This window comes from Carassius auratus, chromosome 6, assembly GCF_003368295.1.
Source record: "Carassius auratus strain Wakin chromosome 6, ASM336829v1, whole genome shotgun sequence".
Classification (NCBI taxonomy): Eukaryota; Metazoa; Chordata; class Actinopteri; order Cypriniformes; family Cyprinidae; genus Carassius; species Carassius auratus.
This window is the reverse complement of record NC_039248.1, coordinates 7,091,536-7,112,741: the sequence shown is the minus strand read 5'-3', so window position 1 is coordinate 7,112,741 and position 21,206 is coordinate 7,091,536.

Below are 21,206 nucleotides of genomic sequence, written 5' to 3'. Positions count from 1 at the left end.
TTGATGAACTGCATGGCTTGTTTGGATAGCACTTTTTTTTTTTTTTTTGGCTGAGATATAACTATTAGAAAATCTGGAATCTGAGGGAGCAAAAAAATCTAAATATTGAGAAAATCACCTAAGCGAAGTCTTTAGCAATGCATTTTACTTTTTTGCAGTTCACATATGTGCATTACTTTTAGTGTAAATCTATTTGCAGTGTTAGGAAGGTTACTTCCAAATGTAATAGGTAACAGATTACAAGTTACCCTATTTAAAATGTAATAATTAGCCTAGTGTAAACAATTTAAATTTACTTTAAAGTATAATGTAACTGATTACATTTGATTATTTTTATTACTTTTCTAAATTGCTAACAAATGTTTAAAAATTATTTTCAAACATTTGAAGCATGTAGGGTGAACCTTACCATCACTGATTACTGTCAGACTATCAAAATCCTTCATCACTTGATATATAATAATATTACTATTATAAGTAATAATACTTATAATATTTAAATTTTAAAGCAGCCACGACAAAATCAGAGTTTAGCCCTTCTTTTTTACTTTGATATCATTCTGTGGTTAAAAGCAGATTTAAAATCATAACAAGAAACTGTTTAATAGCTATGGTGTTTTTAAAAACAAATCTTTGCATAAACCGTAGACACTGCATCTAACAATGCCTTGGGGGGGAAAAAGGCTAATCTTAAAAAATAAAGCATATGCATTAGCCCAAATAGGAATAAGTTATCCAGTTATCGAATAAGCTATTCTGTGTCATAATTTCCTGAAACACTGGTGTACTGCAACTGATTATAGTTACATTTAATTTGTAATTAAATTACATAACACTGTTACATGTATTTATATGCAATTACATGTTACTCCCCAAAACTGTCTATTTTTGACATTTTATTTCTTTTCTACGTCATACTTTAGGGACTAATTCTCACTATTTACTAACTAACTATGGCTTTTGCTTAAATAAACTCCTAATTTGCTGCTATTGCTAGTTAAGTTAGGTATGGGTTTAAGGCATCTAAAATATGGCGATGCAGAATAAGGCAATAATATGTGTTTTTCAAGGTTTTTTTTTTAACATCCAATATGCTAGTAATATGCATGCTAATAAGCAAGTAATTAGAAAGAATTAGTCCCTAAACTAAAGTGTCACCTTCTACTATTCCTTAAATCACATTGAGAATTAGCGACACCTTTTGGCGACAGAAGAACAAGTACTTTAAAGCTACCACACCAATTATACCACTAGATGTCGACCGTGGTTTATTTTTTAAATTGATTCCCCATTTCTTCACATAATTCTGTGATTTAGCTCATCGTTGTGTATTCAGATATGAACTATATAAAACCTTATAAGTCATATTTTTTTCAAAGAATCACATGTGAGCATTCCTCATTGTAAACACATCCTTTGCTCTTTTATGTTTCGATTATTTGATTGATTCTGGATTAACACATGTGAAGATGAAAACTCCCCCCCCCCATATTTCAGAATATTATTTGCTTTGCATAAAAGCTGAACTGTATGCCAACTCACTTTATCCAAGTCCATAAGCTTTTCAGTTCAACTCTTTATCTTCAGAATCTCTATTTACTGGAATGCTCGGCTGAGCTTCACCTCCTGAGGCATCAGATACTTCTTCAACCGGGCCTTATGCTGAGAATAAAAACCTCCTAATCCTCAAACACTCTCAAATTCCTCCAGAGGGGTTCTTCATCGCAAATCTGCTCAATTTTCTTCAAAGCGCACCCAGACCTGGGAAAATTGGGTGGATATTTAGTGAGGACCGATCAAAACAGGCTTCAAGTGCACCACCCTCGACCCATATACCTCCCGCACACACCTCTAAAGCAGCATGTGGATCTGTAAAATGCAGTTTTACAGGCCAATAATAAAATGTAAAGTTTCCCACAGGCTGGGGTGTTATGTCAATCACTGACAATGTTTACAGACCAATTCCCTGGGTGCTGCTTATCTACTCTTGGGCCTGAGCAAAACGCTTCTATTCTTCTCTTTCCTTTCTACACAATTTCCCTCTCTGCCACACACCCATAAGATGCACCCCCTCTTTGTGCGACAGTGGCTGTGCCCATTTAAAGAAAATGGCTGCATTTAGACCAATCATGTCTCTATTAGATTAGGGACATCTATAAAGTTCCATTTTAGACCCGTTCACAGGCATCACAAACAACAGAATAGGTATCAGAGGTTAATTATATTTTTGAAAGGAAGCATGAGGTAAACACTTCACTTGAACGTCTCGGTTACATACATAACCCTAGTTCCCTGATGGAGGGATGGAGACATTATGTCGTGATTACATAGGGGGTTCACTTGGGAGCCCCAATCCTCTCTGACTTTTGAAATTTGGCTAGTGGATTTTGCATACCTGAGCCACTCCCCATGCATACAGGAATAAATTGGCGTTAGGTGTAGATAGGTTTTATGCTGAGGAGCCGAGAACTTGTCCCTGGTAACCAGCAATAGTTTGAGGTTGTGGCATGGGGAAATAACATCTCTGTTTCCTCCATCAAAGAACGATGGTTATTTACGTAACTGAGACATTTCCTATCTGTTGGTCACTACGAGTTATGTCATGATGACATAGGGGGTCCATGGAAAGCACCACAACCTGAAGTCCGTCAAAACACTATAGCGCTGCAAATGTTGACAAGTAGCCGCATTTCAGACAAATGCTACGCAAAGGCCGTAACATTCCCAACTCCCCAGCACAAATTCGCTGACCTTGGTGCTCGTAGGGACCAAAAGGTGAGTACATCGCTGGAAATAGCTCAGCCGCTGTTTCTATGAAAGACATTTTTTTCTCACATTTACATTTAGTCATTTAGCAGACACTTTTATCCAAAGTGACTTACAAATGAGGACAATGGAAGCAAACAAAAACAACAAAAGAGTAATGATTTATAAGTGCTAAAACAAGTCTCAGTTAGCTTAAATGCAGTACATGTAGCTAGGGTTTTTAAATAATATAATAAATAAAAAGAAAGAAAACAGATAGAATAGAGCAAGCTAGTGTTAGAGGTCTTTTTTATTTATAATTATAAAATAAATGAAAAGAAAATAGATAGAATACAAAAAGATAAGAAAGGTAGTTAGATTTTTTTTTTTTTTTTAGAATAGAATTAGAATAGTGAGTGCTAAAGTTAGAGGGTCAAATAAAGATGGGAGAGATGGGTTTTAAGACAATTCTTGAAGATGGCTAAGACCTCAGCTGCTCGGATTGAGTTGGGCAGGTCATTCCACCAGGAGGGAACATTTAATTTAAAAGTCCGTAAAAGTGATTTGGGATGGAACAATGAAGCGACGTTCACTTGCATAACGCAAGCTTCTAGAGGGCACATCATTTTTTTTAAGAGAAGGGATTTTGACCTTCATGACAGGTGCTTCATGCCTTTCCGGTTTGTTGTTTACAGCTTGGCAGTAATGAAGGGGACGCTAGCCTTCCAGAGAAGGGTGCTACGGAGACCACATCCTGCTCATAGGGAGGTATCATGTGGAGACACTGATATGGACTGACCCAGACCTGGGGCAGAGCTACATATGGAATTGGTCTCTGAGGAAGGACCTACCTAGGAGTAGGGAGGAACTGCTGCCAGTAGACACTGGCAGAGTGGTCTGTCAAAGGGAAGACACGGGTTCACAGAGAGAGAAATCTTACCGTGGAAGAATACACATGTGGGTTCGCCCGCAGGGAATCAAGCCTTATAGACACCTAGCCCAGTAAAGGGGCTGACCGGAAACCTTGGCAAGCTAACACAGATACTGGGCCTGACATCAGACTGCTCCGCCCAGTCTGACTATCAGGGGAGCTGGAGGATACTCAACCAGGGATCGCTGACCGGGGGAACTTACTGGAGGAGGAAATGTAAAGCAATATATTCTAAAATAATGGTTGACAAAAAAAAACTCACAATGGGCTCAGCTAGAATTTTTTTTTAACTCACATGTGAAAAAGTTGGGGGATGCGACAGGGAGGGGCTGTCGCGAGGACCACGAGTTCCCATCAGCGTGATGGTCATGCGGAGTATTCCGTGACGCCATGCCCATCTCGGGACTCGGGAGTGTAACCAGTGATGAAGTGGTCCCATATAAAGCAATCCAAGAGACGTGACTGCAGCTGCACATGCCATATGCCCCAGGAGACTCTAAAAGTGTTTCGGAGGTACCACACTCTTGCCTCTGAAGGAACTCAAGCTTGCTGGTAAGCCACGTGGCATCAAACTCATGGAGTCTAACTCCACACTGAGAAAAGAGATCTTCTGCATGGGGGAGAGTTTGCACCACTGCTCTCTTTACTGGGCCATGATGAGACAGTCGTTGAGGTAGTTAAGGATCCTACTGCCCACTTCCAATAAAGGGGCAAGGGCACCCTCTACGACCTTCGTAAAAACATGGATGACAGGGACATCCCGAAGGGGAGCACCCTGTACTGCCATGTCTGACCTTTGAATGCATAGGACCCTAGAACAGGCCAACCTGCGAGATGGGAGCATGAAGAATTTTTTTTTGTCAATTACACTCATTTCAGCAAGGTTGAGCCAGAGAAAGCGCTCTTGGGCCACTGACATGGACATTGCCTTGCTGAGGGACCGGGCAATCATGGCCGCCAGCTCCAGGTCCGATTCAGCGGTGGCAACAACACCTGAGGGGAGCAGTCCCGTCGATACTTCATCCTCGAAGAGACAGAGGGTTCTGCTCTGTTCCCTGTGAGGAGAGAGAGGCGAGATCGTAGCGAAGCTATGCTTATATGCATGCAATGAATGCATGAATCATCCACGAACACAGCTTCAGTGGGTTGGATGCCCAGACTTTGGCCTTTTCTCTTAAAGTCAGAGAGGGCTAGGGCTCCCAAGTGAACCCCCAATGTAGTCACGACATAGCTTGTAGTGACTGACAGATAAGGAACAATGGTCATGAACACGACAGATGTGGCTCTTTAAAAATACAAAATCATACAAATATATACAGTATAAAAATAAATAAAAAATAAATAGAAATAGAAAGTACTTTTTTATATGCATATGTGCGTATACAATGCCATTTAAAAGGTTTGGCTTGAGATTTTTTTGTTTTTGTTTTTCTTATGCTGATGCAACCAAGACTGTAATATTATTACATTTTTAAACTGTTTTCTATTTACATATACTGTATTTTATGTGATGTATTCATGTGATGTAAATCTGTATTTTCAGTATCATAATCCAGTCTTCAGTTTTACATGATCCTTCGGAAATCAGTCTAATATGCTTATTTGGTTCAAAAAGAAACATTTCGGATTATGATCAATGTTGAAAACAGTTGTATTGACTAATATTTTTGTGGACACCATGGGGATTTTTGTTTTCAAAGAACAGCATTTATTTGAAATTGGAATCTTTCATAACATTATAAATGTCATGACTTTCACTTTTGATCAATTTAATTTTTCCATGCTGAATAAATTTTAATTTCCATTAAAAAAAAGAATGAAAAATAACACATAAATGCATAAATAATAATAACAACAAAAATGCTTAATTTTTATTAATTTATATTAATGTTGCATTTTGCAGACACCTTTATCCAAAGCCACTTAAATTGCTTCTTTTGGGTGCAAATCTTTAAGATACAAAAGGTATCACATTATATTTAATAAATATATTTAAGGATTTATAGTTTTTTTTTTTGTATGTACTATGGATATTCCAATAAATAAATAAAACTGAGAGGCAGAAATAAAGCTTTTTCTTATACATGTATCAAATCTGTGGAACTGGTCTGAAACACACAGCTGATGTTGAGTTCTTTGCTTTGAGCTCATACTTTGATGTGTATCTTCCATCAGTCCTGTGACCCAGAAGTGAAACACAGAGTGACCTCAGTCACAGGAAGATCAGACACAATATTCTGTCACAATTCTAACATAAAACAGTCTTCCAGCAGTAGAATATACTCTGTTAAAAAAAAAAAAAAAAAAAAAAAAAAAATATATATATATATATATATATATATATATATATATATATATATATATATATATATATATATATATATATAGTATGTTACAGCACACCAAAAATAAAAAAATTATATATATAATTTATTTGTATTTTTCTTCTTCTTTTTTTTTATATTTTTGGTGTGCTGTAACATAGTTCCACAGAATTTAATTAAAAATTCTCAAAATATATATATTTTTCCTATTCAATTAGGGCTTTATTTGTTTGTGTATTCTCAAAATACGGTGTTTGCTTTAAAAGAGGCAGAAAAGCCAATTCTTTATATTCAGAGATTAGCCTTCCTGTTCTATGCGTGCTTAATTGATCTATGGTGTTACGTTGTGGGCCATCAGTCTTCAGCAGAGCCTAATTTATAATGTTTGTGTGTGTGTACGTGTGAATGCATCCATGCATATGTACAGAAGTGTCTGTGTGAGTGTGCAAGATAAGTCTCTTACAGACACACTGCACCATGAATCACTGTGCTGCTATGCCGAGGATCAGAGATGTCATTGTAATTAATGGTAATACAAGGCAGTGGAAACAGTAGCAGCCCTCCGAGCTCTTTAATTAGCTGCAGTTATGAAGGAAGACACAGAGCAGAACAAGAGGCTTGCGATGGTGATGAATAGGCCGATGCTAGGAAACACCTAAAGAGCCGAGGATCCAGAAAGATCCCACCGACCAGTCGTGTTGCACTGACATGCTCTAGACATTAGAAAATGGACAAGACACCCTGGAAAAGAACAGAATCTCTGGGTCAAAACAATGTGTTATTTTTCATAAAATTATAGTTGTGCACTAAGGCAAAGGGAATTGGGAGAAAAAAATTATGGCTGCCATGGTGGTATTTTGCTCAACAGAAGATGCACAGTTAAAGGGCAGCGGTACCGTTGTCTTAGCATGCTCATCTTAAGAGGCATTTGTCATTGCCAGGGTCCTACAAATTAATTAAGCTTTCAGAGTGGCCCTCCCATGGAAGTTATAGTTTAATCTGAACCACACTGCATTGGGCCTTCTACCATCCTGGATTACACTTCAGTACTTACAGTCAGAAAAAGCCTACTGGGAAATGTAGTTCTGATTTACCCAGAGATGCTCACAAGTCTCTGAGCTAGAGTCCAAGTCAAGTCTCAAGTCTCTGAGCTAGAGTCCAAGTCAAGTCTCAAGTCTCTGAGCTAGAGTCCAAGTCAAGTCTCAAGTCTCTGAGCTAGAGTCCAAGTCAAGTCTCAAGTCTCTTTATTATATTAAGTCTCTGGTTATAATAAATGTTGCATCACGTACAGCGACCCATCCAAGCTGCTTAGAACACTGCATAGCTATATATAAGGAATTCAAAGCATGTAATATGTTATTATGACAACTCTATCTATTAGCATACAATATCAACTTTGATTTTGGTATATAATCAGTGTAAACAGGCTATTGCAACATGACAAAAACACCAAGAATGCTTTACTTTTAAGTTAATATCTGTATTTTGCATTTATGGATTCAGTAATGGCCTTCTGTCTGTCCTGGCTGTATAGCCGCACACCTCTTGTCTGGCTTAAGAATGAACAAAGCTACGCTGACTTATGTTATTCATACAATACCTATTCACAAATAAATATCAAAAACAAAGCCGGCTGCAATGAATTTCTGTGCAAAACAGCTTTTACTACAAACACTTCCACACAAGAACATTGTTATCACACAAGAACATTTTGATAGAGAACCAAAAATATTTAAAGCAGATAAAATTAGAATAAATAAAATGGAAATGTCTACATACTATTACTACTGTAAACTTTGCAAATAGGACATCAGCCACTTCAAGTCAATGAACAATAACAAAGTGGGCTGCAATGAATATCTGTGCAAAACGTCATGGCTCCGCTCCTACCCAATGACAGAGGCACGCAGGTTTTTTTCCACTGGAGTACTCACGTGAAGGATGCGTGCACAACTAATAACTAATATCATCACGCTATAAAGGGTTGGCCTGCGCTGGGTGCGCCCCTCCCCCTATAACTGTTCTGTCTCGCGGAGGAGCTCATTTGTGTGCATCTGTGTGAAACACGCGCTCTGAAACACGCATAGGAAAAAAAAGCGACAGAAAGAACGGCTCCCCTCCAGCCGTGACTCGGCTCCCATCGTTCATGTTTATGAGCCGTTCAAAAGAATCGGTTCGTTCGCGAACGTCACAACTCTAACAGCGAGCTCATCTGACGTTTACTAAAAATTAACATTGTTCACGAGTCCCGGAGCTCGAGTCCGAGTCGAGTCTGAAGTCTTTCGAGGACGAGTCTCAAGTCGAGTCTGAAGTCACTGTTTGTGCGACTTAAGTCGCACTCGAGTCCGAGTCTCAAACTCGAGTCCCCATCTCTGGATTTACCCTACAGCAGTATATAGTCAGTTATCCAGAACACAATTTGAACTATATAGGCATGTAAACATTTTCACAACAAATTTGGTCTAATTATATCATATTTCATGTTGTGCAATGGTTAGTTTCAGTCCTTGAATTTGATTCTCCAAGCTCCTTCAGTGCTCCCTAGAATCACCTGATCTTATCCATGCATTACCAAGATGCATGTTGAAGCATTAGGAAGATCTTAATTAACTGGACACATGATGGCTATTTTTACAAGCTGACCCATATCTTCTAAACATGTCCAAGCTTCACAAAATAGACATATAGACAGCAGGAAACAAGGAAATTGTCATACAACTCCGCCAATAGGTGGAGCTACAACTAAAAAAACCCCATAACTGCATCCATTTGAAAAATTTGTATGGTATAGTTGTCTTTTTTGAATGTCCTATGATATCCTCTAATACTGCTCTATTACTTAGACTTAAAAAAACATGGCCTCCACCAAACCGACTGTCTGCTAGATGCCTCACGGCACATAAGTCAGTTTATTCTCAGCATATAGAGACTCTCTCACCTAGATATCAAACTATAGAGACTGTGTCTGTTCCCCGAACTAGAAAATACAAAAAACATCCAAACCAATTTAAGAGTAACAATTTAATTGTGGTTCAACAAATAAAAACAGATGCAATATGGATAAACAAAAGATTAAGCTTGGCTTATTCAATATCAGGTCCTGATTTTATATCCGAGTTAGTTCTGGCTGCAGCTTTAATTCTTGGTGATTTTAATATCGATGTTGATAATGAAAAAGATACATTGGGATCAGCATTTATAGACATTCTGAACGCTATTGGGGTTAGACAACACATGTCAGGTCCTACTCATTGTCACAATCATACTCTAGATTTAATAGTCACAAAACTAGAGGTATTTCGTATTGCTTAGTGGGAATGTAACCTATCCTACAGAAAAGCATTAAAAACTGCTAGATCTCTTTTAGAAGAAAACAAACATAACCTCAGGCATTTATTCAATACAGTGGCGTATTGGGGGACCGGGACCTGCGGATTAATGGGTGAATGAAAAATGGGCTTTAATTTAGATACTTGAAACACCGGATGAATTCTCCTGTTAGACAGAGGGAGTTTGAGGTGGACTGCCACCAGACTAATAATCTTGGTGACAGTAAATGGGCCAATAAATTTGGGCGCAAGCTTATTAATGACGGATCAGAAAGGAATATTTATTGATGAAAGCCACACTTTTTGACTGACGACGTAGACAGGAGGTTTCGACCGGTGACGATGGGCCTGAACCTTGGTGCGTGCCCCCACCCAGAGCAGGGTCAATCTGGCCCTGGTCCAGGTGCATTGGCACCTCTGGATAACGCTTGGAAGGAGGCGCAGCACGGAAGTCTCTGTTACCACATGGTGGTTCCCCAGCTAGCCGCTCGTACTGTGAGCAGGGTTATAATGAAAGCTATCTTTGATTCCTTGGTGGGAAACGATGATGGTTGAAGAGAAATATAGAGGGAGCATTTAGCCAAAAATGAGTACCACAACTGGGGTTCCCCGGAATAAAAAGCTGGTGGTGGTAGACGAGGCTCAGGACAATGGGTTTTTTGATCCACGGCAAATGGTGGATTGGATGCAGGTGGTTGCTGAGAAGAAACGGCCTCCAACTTGAACTGCTGAAACTGAGTGGTAAGCTCCGAAACCTGAGTAACTCTAAGGCAGCGCAGGAATCCCAGGTGGGCGAGGAATAAGATCCAGAAAATAGCAACTGGAGGAACAGGAACAACAACTAGACAGGAGAGACAGACGAGAATTAACGAACCAACAACACGAACAGGATTGCCAGCCAAACTTAATGGCAGCGCAAATGAGCTGCAGCTGGTGCTCATAGACCGCAGCTGCGGTGTCAGTTAACAGACGCATACAATCAGACAGAGACGCAAGATGAACGCACAGACCCATGAATCATGACACAAACTGGCTATTATTAAAAAACACAATTTGACCCCAAAGAACTATTAATTACAGATCAATCTCGAATCTCCCTTTTCTGTCCAAGATACTAGTAAAGGTAGTATCCTCACAATTACATTCCTTCTTTGAGAAAAATTGGGATTTAGTCTGTATCATAGTACTGAGACTGCTCTCCTTAGAGTTAAAAATGAACTGCTCTTAACATCTGATTGTGGTTGTATCTCTCTATTAGTGCTATTTTATCTAAGCGCTGCGTTCGGCACTATTGACCACAACATTCTTTTGCATAGACTAGAAAACTTTGTTGGCATTAACGGAAGTGCATTAGCATGGTTTAAATCATACTTATATGACCTCCATCAATTTGTGGCAGTGAATGAATAGGTATCATATCGATCACAAGTGCAGTATGGAGTACCTCAAGGCTGAGTACTAGGGCTGTTACTCTTGACACTTTACATGTTCCCCTTGGGAGATATCATCAGGTATCACAGTGTTAGCTTTCACTGTTATGCTGATGAGACTTAGCTCTATATTTCTTCGCGACAGGGCAAAACTGCTCAAAAACTAACAGAATGCATAGTCGATATAAAAAACTGGATGAAAAGTAATTTCTTCCTGCTAAATTCTGAAAAAACAGAGGTGTTACTTATAGGACCTAAAAACTTTGGATGCAATAACCTAGAACACTGTCTAAGACTTGATGGCTGCTCTGTCAAGTCTTCGTCATTAGTTAGGAACCTAGTTGTTGTGCTATTTGATAGCAATCTTTCCTTAGAAAGCCATGTTTCTATCGTTTATAAAACTGCATTTTTCCATCTAAAAATATTACTAAAGTGCCTGACCTTCTTGATGTTGAATAAAGCAAATCTGCAGGATCTGACCGTTGTAGCAATGTGGTCTAAGTCAGCTGATCATCAATCATAACTCCAAGGCTTCTGGCTGTTTTTGAAGGAGTTATGGTTGATGTGCCTAACTTGATGGTGAAATTGTGATGAAACGATGGGTTTGCTGGAATCACAAGCAGTTCTGTCTTGGCAAGGTTGAGTCGAAGGTGATGGTCCATCATCCAGCAAGAAATGTCTGTTAGAGAAGCTGAGATGCGAGTAGCTACAGGATGGAATGGGAGGTAGAGTTGAAAGTCATCATCGTAGCAGTGGTATGAAAAGCCATGTGTCTGAATGACAGAACCTAATGGTGCCATCTAGACAGAGAAGAGAAGTGGTCCAAGAACTGAACCCTGAGGCACCCCAGTAGTTAGATGGGTCACACTTTATTTTAGGGTCCAATTCTCACTATTAACTAACCATTAACTATGACTTTTGCCTCAATTAACTCCTTATTTGCTGCTTATTAATAGTGTATTAGGTAGTTGTTAAGTTTAGGGTATTGCATTATATGTACTTTATAAGCACTAATAAACAGCCAATATGTTAATAATAGACATGCTAATAAGCAACAAGTTATTAGTGTGAACTGGACCCTAAACTAAAGTGTTACCGTTAGATGTTGTGACTTGGACACCTCACATCTCCAAGATACTTTGAAGGACCCATCTGAGATGCCCTTTGCCAGTAGGGTTGATAGGAGGATCTGGTAGTTAACCGTGTCAAAAGCAGCAGACAGATCAAGCAGGATGAATACTGAAGATTTGGATTCCGCTCTTGCCAGTCTTAGGGCTTTAACAACTGAGAGCAAGACAGTCTCAGTTGAATGTCCACTTTTGAAGTCAGATTGGTTTCTTTCAAGGAAGTTGCTCTGTGTGAGAAATGCAAAGACTTTAACACAGCTCGTTCAAGTATTTTTGCACTGACCACTTCCCATAACACCCGATGTACTATCTACATTATAGACTGGCATCTATGCTAATATTAGTCTCTTTCTCTCTTATTCCGAGGTCACCGTTCCAGTCTGTATCCAAATCAGATGGTCACTGCAGTCCCCCCGATCCATTAAAGGAACACTCCACCGTTTTTTGAAATAGGGCTTATTCACATTATTTCCTACATTTAGATAGGTGGGCAAATGCATTTTTGTGTCAGTGCATGCATTGTTTTAGTTTGACTGGGTCGGCGTTAGCTTAGCTTAGCACAATGAATGGAATCCTTTGTTGCCAGCTAGCATGGCCGGAGTAAAAGTGATCAAACAAATAAAAAAAACCCCACCTAATTACTTCTTGTGGCCTGCGTATTCAAAACGAGTACAAATAGCGATCCAGATTAACACTAGGCGATTTCCTAGGCAGATATTGACTTGGGACTATATTATGGGGAAGCACAGGCGAAGCACTGCTGCTTAGGCGAAGCACTGCTACTTCGGCGCAGAGGATCACGCAACACATGAAATCCCACGACTTCCGTCAACACACCGGCGTGAATAGTAGCTGCCTGGCTATTTTCCTTACAGTACACGAATGGCGATGAACATGGCTGATTTTGAGAGAGACGAAGAGGGTGACTTCTCAGACAGTCAAGAACCAGAACCATACCTATTTGAACCAGAGATTACAGAAGACGAGCTGCGTGCTTTGGAAATAGAACGACAGGAGGAGGAGGTTGCGTTCGCTCAACAGCCTGAGGACGTGAGGATGAGAGCCAACATGAACTGGTGGTGTGAATGTGGGGGAATATGCCAATCTATAACCGACGGAAATAGAGTGTCTGTGCTGTAGAGAGTGGGACATGTTTTTGCCATTGATGACCAGGCTCAACACGTCAGATCAAGATGAGCGTGCCGGAAGTTGTGTCACATCTACAGAGGATTTCACGGCGCTGATCCATTCTGCAGTACTCGATTTTTTTTTCCGGTGTGACAGTGAACTGGAAAAAACGCCCCACGCCGAATGGACCAAATGGACAGCTGTCTACAGAGTAAGTGATTATTTTAATCATGACGCATGTATAGATCGACCCATATTATACCTGTATTCACATAGAGTTGATGTTTTCATGTGTTGCGTGATTCTCTGCGCCGAAGTAGCAGTGCTTCGCCTGCGCTTCCCCATAATATAGTCCCAAATCAATATCTGCCTAGGAAATCGCCTAGTGTTAATCTGGATCGCTATTTGTACTCGTTGTGAATACGAAGGCCACAAGAAGTAATTAGGTGGGTTTTTTTTTTTTTTTTGATCACTTTTACTCCGGCCATGCTAGCTGGCAACAAAGGATTCCATTCATTGTGCTAAGCTAAGCTAACGCCGACCCAGTCAAACTAAAACAATGCATGCACTGACACAAAAATGCATTTGCCCACCTATCTAAATGTAGGAAATAATGTGAATAAGCCCTATTTCAAAAAACGGTGGAGTGTTCCTTTAAGTATCCAGACCAGATGGTGGATCAGCACCTAGAGAGGACCTCTACAGCTCTGAAAGCTCTGAAAGACAGCGGAGACCAGGACAACTAGATGAGCTTCAGATACAGATCCCCTGTAAAGGCCTTGTCTCAGAGGACCACCGGGACAAGACCACAGGAAACAGATGATTCTTCTGCACAATCTCACTTTGCTGTAGCCTGAAATTGAACTGCTGGTTTTGTCTAGCTAGAGCAGAACTTGCCACCCTACTGAGCCTGGTTTCTCCCAAGGTTTTTTCTCCATTCTGTCACCGATGGAGTTTTGGCTCGTTGCCGCTGTCCCCTCTGGCTTGCTTAGTAAGGAACACTTAATTTACAGTGATATTGTTGACTTGATTGCAAATGATTGCACAGATACTATTTAAACTGAACTGAGCTGGATGATGACATCACTGAATTCAGTGATGAACTACCTTTAACTGTCATTTTGCATTGTTGACACACTGTTTTCATAATTAATGTTTTTCAATTACTTTGACAAAATCTGTTTTGTTTAAAGCGCTATATAAATACAGATGACTTCACTTGACCAGCCCATTTTTTTCTATAGCAATGATTGCTTTTCTTTAACAATGAGTTATTTGAGCCATTTCAATGAAATGCATCTTTGAACATTAAAGTACCACACAAAGTGGTACTTTAATAATCAAATGTCCATTTTGCCAATAACTGTCAATGCAAGAAGAATCAAAGTTCTTTTGTTTACATCCCTGCACTACAAATGTTGAATTAATATATATAAAATGTTGTCTGCCCCCGCCCACACACACACATTCCTGAGAAATAGATCTCCATTCCCCGTCTGTTCCCAGGAGGATCTCACCAGTTCCACTCCCGACCCAGTGCCCAGCCCACTATCTTCTCATTGCATGCCCAAGCACACTGATAATGGAGAGCCCGAGCCTGAGCCCACCGTGGCCGATGAGCCATCACAGCACAGAGCAACAGAGCTGAGGATCACCGCAGAGCCAGAGCTGCATTTACCATCAGGCCAGGTGCGAGAGCCGACAACCATGCCTGCCATGAGGGAGAACGCCATGGTCAGTGAGATCATGGAGTGGAGTGGAGCCTACTGCAACATGGCTGAGGGAGAGCAGAGAATGGATCTGGGAGAATGGAAGGCGGAAGGAGACCTTATTGACTTGTAAACTGATCGACCCCCTCTCCTCCCTCCTCCATCGGTGACATCTGTCCCTCCTGTTCCTGAGTTCAGCCCAGAGAGGGCTCCTGTTCCTGAGTTTAGCCAAGAGAGGGTTCCTGTTCCAAAGTTAACCCTGGGGAGCCTGGAGACTGATAAAAATGTACAACCAACCCACCTGCTCCTGCCTCCTCCTCCACTGTCGTCTGGCAGCCCCTCTGCTTGCTCACAGCCCACCATCAGAACGGTGCGAACCCTGTCGGTTTGCCAGTCTCCATCATCACCGTGGCTGGAGAATCCCTTGCCTCCGCCTCCAGCCATGACACGGGCCGTCTACCCATCAGCTCCACCAGGTTTCCTAGCTCCCTCCTCTCCCTCTTGGCCCATCAGTCCGCTGGCTCCACCAGGCTCCCTCATCCCTCCGTCTCTGCCTTAGTCTGTCGTTGACCGTCCTTCACCTTGGGATTCGACTCCTCCGGCTGTGCCTCATTCCTCTGTCCCTCCAGCTCCGTCAAGCTCTTCCTTCCCTTGTGCACTTCCACGGTCCTCTGTTGCTCCGGCTCCACCGCAGCCTTCTTGATCCCCGTCTCCACCTCAGATGCCAGAGCCTTCTGCTCCACCTTGGCCCTCCGGATCCTCCCTATTGCCCTGGCTCATCACCTCTCCGTCTCCACCTTAGGCTCCTACGCCACCTGCTCTGCCGCAGTCTGCCCCCTTGAGTCGGCAGCCCTTCCTCCATTATGGCTTCTCCCTCTGCTGGCTCCACCGTGGGTCACCGTTATAGCTGACTCCTCCCTCCTTTTCACCTCCCTGGACTCGTGTGTTGATGATGACATTATTTTACTCAGCCTTCAGTCATTGATTAATTACATTACATTATCAATTTGAAAACAAACCTGGAAAGATGAAATGAGGATTTATAATTAATAATATAATTAATAATTCTGGGGCCCTTATTGGCCATGAGTGTCAGGCCATTCTCCCTGGGAAGGATAGTGGAATGACCAGGCTATAAAGAGCTATACATTTGTGGCCTTGAATTGAAAACAAGTTGCTAGAAATATATGATATTAGAGTTGTTCCGATTCCGATACTAGTATCGGAAATATCTCCGATACCACAACAAATTCTGGCATCGGCATCGGCGAGTACATGAACCCATATACCGATCCGATACCATTTTCTTAAAAAATACCTAGTTATGACCGCAAGCTTTGCCTAACCGCTGCACGGTTCTTCTTCGCTGCTCAAAATGCATTGAAAACACAGGAAGTTGTGCTGTGTTGCCACAAGCAACCCCTGTTTAGAGCAGCGAAGAAGAAATGAAAACGCGTTAGCAGCCCTGATCTATATATGACTGGATCACTCATCACATTCTAAACTGCCAAAAGACAGTGAAGCCGCTTCTATATTATAGATCAGTGGTTAGCAGTATGTCTCTGTAGTACCGGTAGTTACAGACTCTCAAGTATATTCAGTACCGGCAGCTGCGTTCAGTCGCTTCCGTATAAGTCAAAGCGCAGGGCTCCAGACAGTAGCCGAATATATACTAGTGTCTGTGAATATTAAACTGCAAAATACTATTTAAATATTACTCCCGCAAAATCTACATCTCTGTGGGTGACTGGCACAGATGCGCGAGAGCTCGCTGTTTTGTAGTCTCTGCTGTGTGTCATGAGGACACGAACGCATAAACCGTCACTTCATGAGAATTTACCGTTTCATTTGAGAATACTGTCATATCATAAACACAGACACTCAAAGATCTTCATGGCAGCCCATTAAAATAAATGTTTGGTTTACATGAGTAAATTGACAATATATAAAGCTACTGTTGTAGCCTACAGTAATAATAATACGTCTCTATAATAATAATAATTATGCCTAGATGGTTGCTTGTTTTTTACTTGTTTTGTTGTAAAGAGATTATCTGATTAATAGATCTTTTTTTATATTCCTAGACTTATTTGTTGCAGTTTTTTTATACAGTTATATTGTAAAACTTAAATACCTTTTTTAGTTTGCGGTGTTAGATTTTTGGCTGCATTTGAAGTTCTTTTTTGCATATGAAAATAAATAATACTGTCAAATTCATGTTAGATAATAAAAATACTGTAATAAATACAGTAGTTCACCATGTATTTGTTCATGTTTTATTGAGGGATCTGTCTGAAGCACACCATAAAAAGAATTCTAGCAATTTACACAGGGCTAGTAGTATATACAGCTGTATATACAGATACACACCCAGGTATCGGATCAGTACTCGGTATCGGCCGATACCCTGAGCCCAGGTATCGGAATCGGTATCGGGAAGAGAAAAAGGGTATCGGAACATCTCTATATGATATGTAGCATATATTCAACAAAAAAGCAAGACATCTGATAAAAAAAAAATGTGGTCAACTTTGAATTTATAGGTACACTGACGGTGAGCATGAATTCCCAAAGTACAACATATTCTTGGATCAACATCCTTGTTCATTACAATGAAACAGGATGAGGCACAGTTCAGAATAAATACAAGTATGACAGGTGTGTGTATGAAATTAATCTGTTTTAGCTAATAGATATCAGCACATCCTTGTTGATCCTAGAACAACATTCTAATTAACCAAACCCTTGTTAATCAGCTATCATTTCCCACTGATTTTGGAAAAAATTATGGGTAGGATTAGGTTTAGGGGTAGGGTTTGGTTTAAGTCTGCATTTTTGGACAATACTGTTGATCCAGGATCATCAAAATATGTTGATCCAGGAACATATCTTACTTGCCAAAATCACGGCGACTGTACACTAACATAAAAATTACTGCAAAGCTAACAGACATGGACTGAATGCTACAAATCTCTCTATTTTTCATAAGATTAATTAGCTTTTTGTCATGTTACATACTACAAAGGGGTTCATGTCTACAAATCGCATTGAACAGTGACTGATGTTTAAGTCATGTTGAAGCTGCATACTATCTTCATTAAATGATATATGATAATTTCTGAGCACAAATTAATAGGCTTTATGAGCACTGAGCTGCAAAATTATGACAATGATGCCAGTTTACCATTTAGATTGATCTGGTGTGTCTTCATATATGTCATTAATGAATCCAATCGATCATGTTCAATGAATCCTTTACGAATCAGAAAAAATGTATGACCTTTCACGGAGTGCTTTGTCATTTTTTTGTACAGAAAACAGGACTGGGTGAATTTTGATTGGTGGATGTTACAATTCAAAGTTAAGTAACTCTATAGGCCTGTGCCTTTGCTTATATGAAGATCATAATGTGTCACTGCAAGAACCTATGCTCTATAACAGTGTCTCTATGTTTTGTGTGTTATTTGGTCATATTGTAGGTAATATAGGCATCGCTTTCTGAATACTGATGGGGAGGAATAATGACCTAACACAGCACAGGTAAACAGAGGGTCTGATTCCCGGTGGTCCATGTCATATTGGAGAGACAGTCTGAAACTGTTTGCTCTAGTTTTTCGAGACTTTCCATTACAATGAAGCAGGATGAGGCACAGTTCAGAATAAATAAAAGTATGACAAGTGTGTGTATGAAATTAATCTGTTTTAGCTAATACATATCAGCACATCTGCCAGGCTTATTGATTTTTGTATCTCCATCTCGCACTCAGCATTGATGTTTTTTTTAGATCTGGATCTTTATTCTTGGAGTCCTTTCTATATTCTTTATAGCTGTTTACATTCCAGAATTAGTCTGAAATTTCTGGTGAGTTTTTCAGTGTTCTCTTGATGGTAAACAAACCAAACAGTTTCTTGATGGAAAATGTCTGTTTCTTAATATAACTTGTTCTTTGATAGAGAGATAGAATTATGCAAAGAAAATTAATAACTAAATAATACATTAACTAATTAAATAACAAACAAAAAAATCAATAAATCGTTCAAGACAGAGAGGGATAAAATAGCTGTAAAAGGAAGTGATGTATCAAATATTGGGTCAGAGAACATGAAGATGTACATGTTATCCAGGATATATTTCTGCCCACCTCACCTTTAACCCAGTATTTCTCACCTTCAGCAAAACATCTGCACTTCACAAAGATAAGGGTGTCACTTTGTTTTGGGAAAGTTTTTAGTGTAAAATTGTGTGGTGGGTGCTGATTGTATTTAATGTGTCATTAAACTTATGGCTAATATCTATATTAAATATAAATAGAATTGAAATTTCCTCAATAATAACTCTCGCCTACAATAATAATTAAATATTTTATATATTAGTCTGGAAAACCACAGTATAGAGTAGCCTGTTTACTAATTTTCCAGTAAAAAAATATGAGCACATTATAGACCTACATTAAATAATCATAATGTAATGCAAAAATCTTTTGCTTAACAACATTGGCTTAGCTAATGATAGTGTGTTCCTTAAATCTTTGTCTGTGTAGTATTTACTGCTTCAGTCAGCCTAATAGTCTATTGCATTTTGATTGCTCTAGAAGAAATATCTTCATTGTTTAAAGGACTCACATCATTAAAGATGCAATTAAGATAATTAGCAGAACCCTCTGGTGGAATCTAATTGAATGGGTTAATGGCCAGGCAGGTGTGGATGTATAGTCTCTGTGGGGTATTCTGATGTTCTTCTGGCCAGGAACAGAATACCACTGTGCCTCTTACCAGGTCCATCTGTTTTGGACAATGATTTCATTGATAAGGTCTGCTGATATACAAACTATGCATAGTATAGTAATCTACAGTATATACAAACAAATTATAATGGATAGAGACAGCATATATTTCAGAATACGGAATCTTATATTTAAATATTAATAATAGAGTCTTATTTAGATGCACTTAGTTATTTATTTGTATGTGTTGTACAGTTACAAACTCTGCCCTAAGGGTTGAATAAAAAAATAAAATAAAAAGGTTCTTTCTAACAAACATTAAGATGTCACACAGTGAACTTTGTTGTTTCATTGCTCGACTCCAGGTGGGATTCAAATGTCCCATGAGATTGAATACATTGGATCATTGTCCTATTAACACCAGGACTATCATGTACCTTGTGGGAATCAATGTGTGCTTAATTAGTGTACTTCAAAAGTAAAAATATATATTTATATTTATACTTTTTACTTAAAGGAACACTCCACTTTTTTTACTCATAGGCTCATTTTCCAACTCCCCTAGAGTTTAACAGTTGTGTTTGACAATTTTTGAATCCATTCAGCCAATCGCCGGGTCTGGCAGTATCACTTTTAGCTTAGCATAGATCATTTAATCTGATTAGACCATTAGCACCTCAATCAAAAATGAACAACGAGTTTCAATATTTTTCCTATTTAAAATTTGACCCTTCTGTAGTTACAACGTGAACAAAGACCGACAGAAAATGAAAAGTTGTGATTTTCTAGGCTGATAGGAACTGTACTCTCATTCCGCCGTAATAATCAGGGAACTTTGCTCCCATGCCATGGGTGCAGAGGGAGCAGTGATATTACACAGCGCCTGAAAATAGTCCCCATGCAGCAACCGTGAAATTTTTTCACGGTTTGGAAAGCTAGGGGAAAAAAATTGACAGAAAAACTCGGTGGATATCGCATTTTTCATAAAAAAATAAAATAAAAAAATAATAATAATAATTGAATACCGACCATATGTAATACTGATTTTGGCGGGAACTCATTTGTTTTTTTGTTTTGTTTTGTCTTATGCCGTTTATCACGTTTTGGAACCAAACTCGAGTAAATGATTTTTAGGTTAACTATTTATTTTAAGCCATTGTGAGTTTATAGTTTATTCCTGTAAGAAAGATAACCAAAAACCTTCATGTATTATTGGCGTTTCAGACAAAATCAATAATCTATAACTAGCTTCTCTGATAATATTGGTGAGGAGGACTAATGTATGTGTGTGGCTGAGTGTTATCTCATGTTTAAGGCCATAAATGGCAAAGACTATTTTGATTTTATTTGCAAAAACATCTTCACCAATAACTCAAATCTAAATTTGCTATGTGGTTTATGTTTTAGGCTATGGTCTACATATATAATAAGTATTCCCCAATGGTACATTCCTCAATGGTCACTTCATCTCTTAATCAAAAACTAATTTTGTTAAGTTGTAATTTCAAGATGTTAATTTAGAAGTATGTTGACTCTGCACTGATTTTAGTAACATAAAGCATCTCTGTGTAACACAAGCATATTTTGCTGGTTTGGATTATGTTTATTCCTTATTTTGATGTCCACTTCATATTTCATGTGCTCAGCTGTCAATTTAAGCCCTACAAGGATTTGCACAAACCACCCCCATCCTGCTCCTATCAGTCACAGATAGACTGTTAGTATGGGCTCTTATAGCAATCCTCTGCGTGAGTTCTGA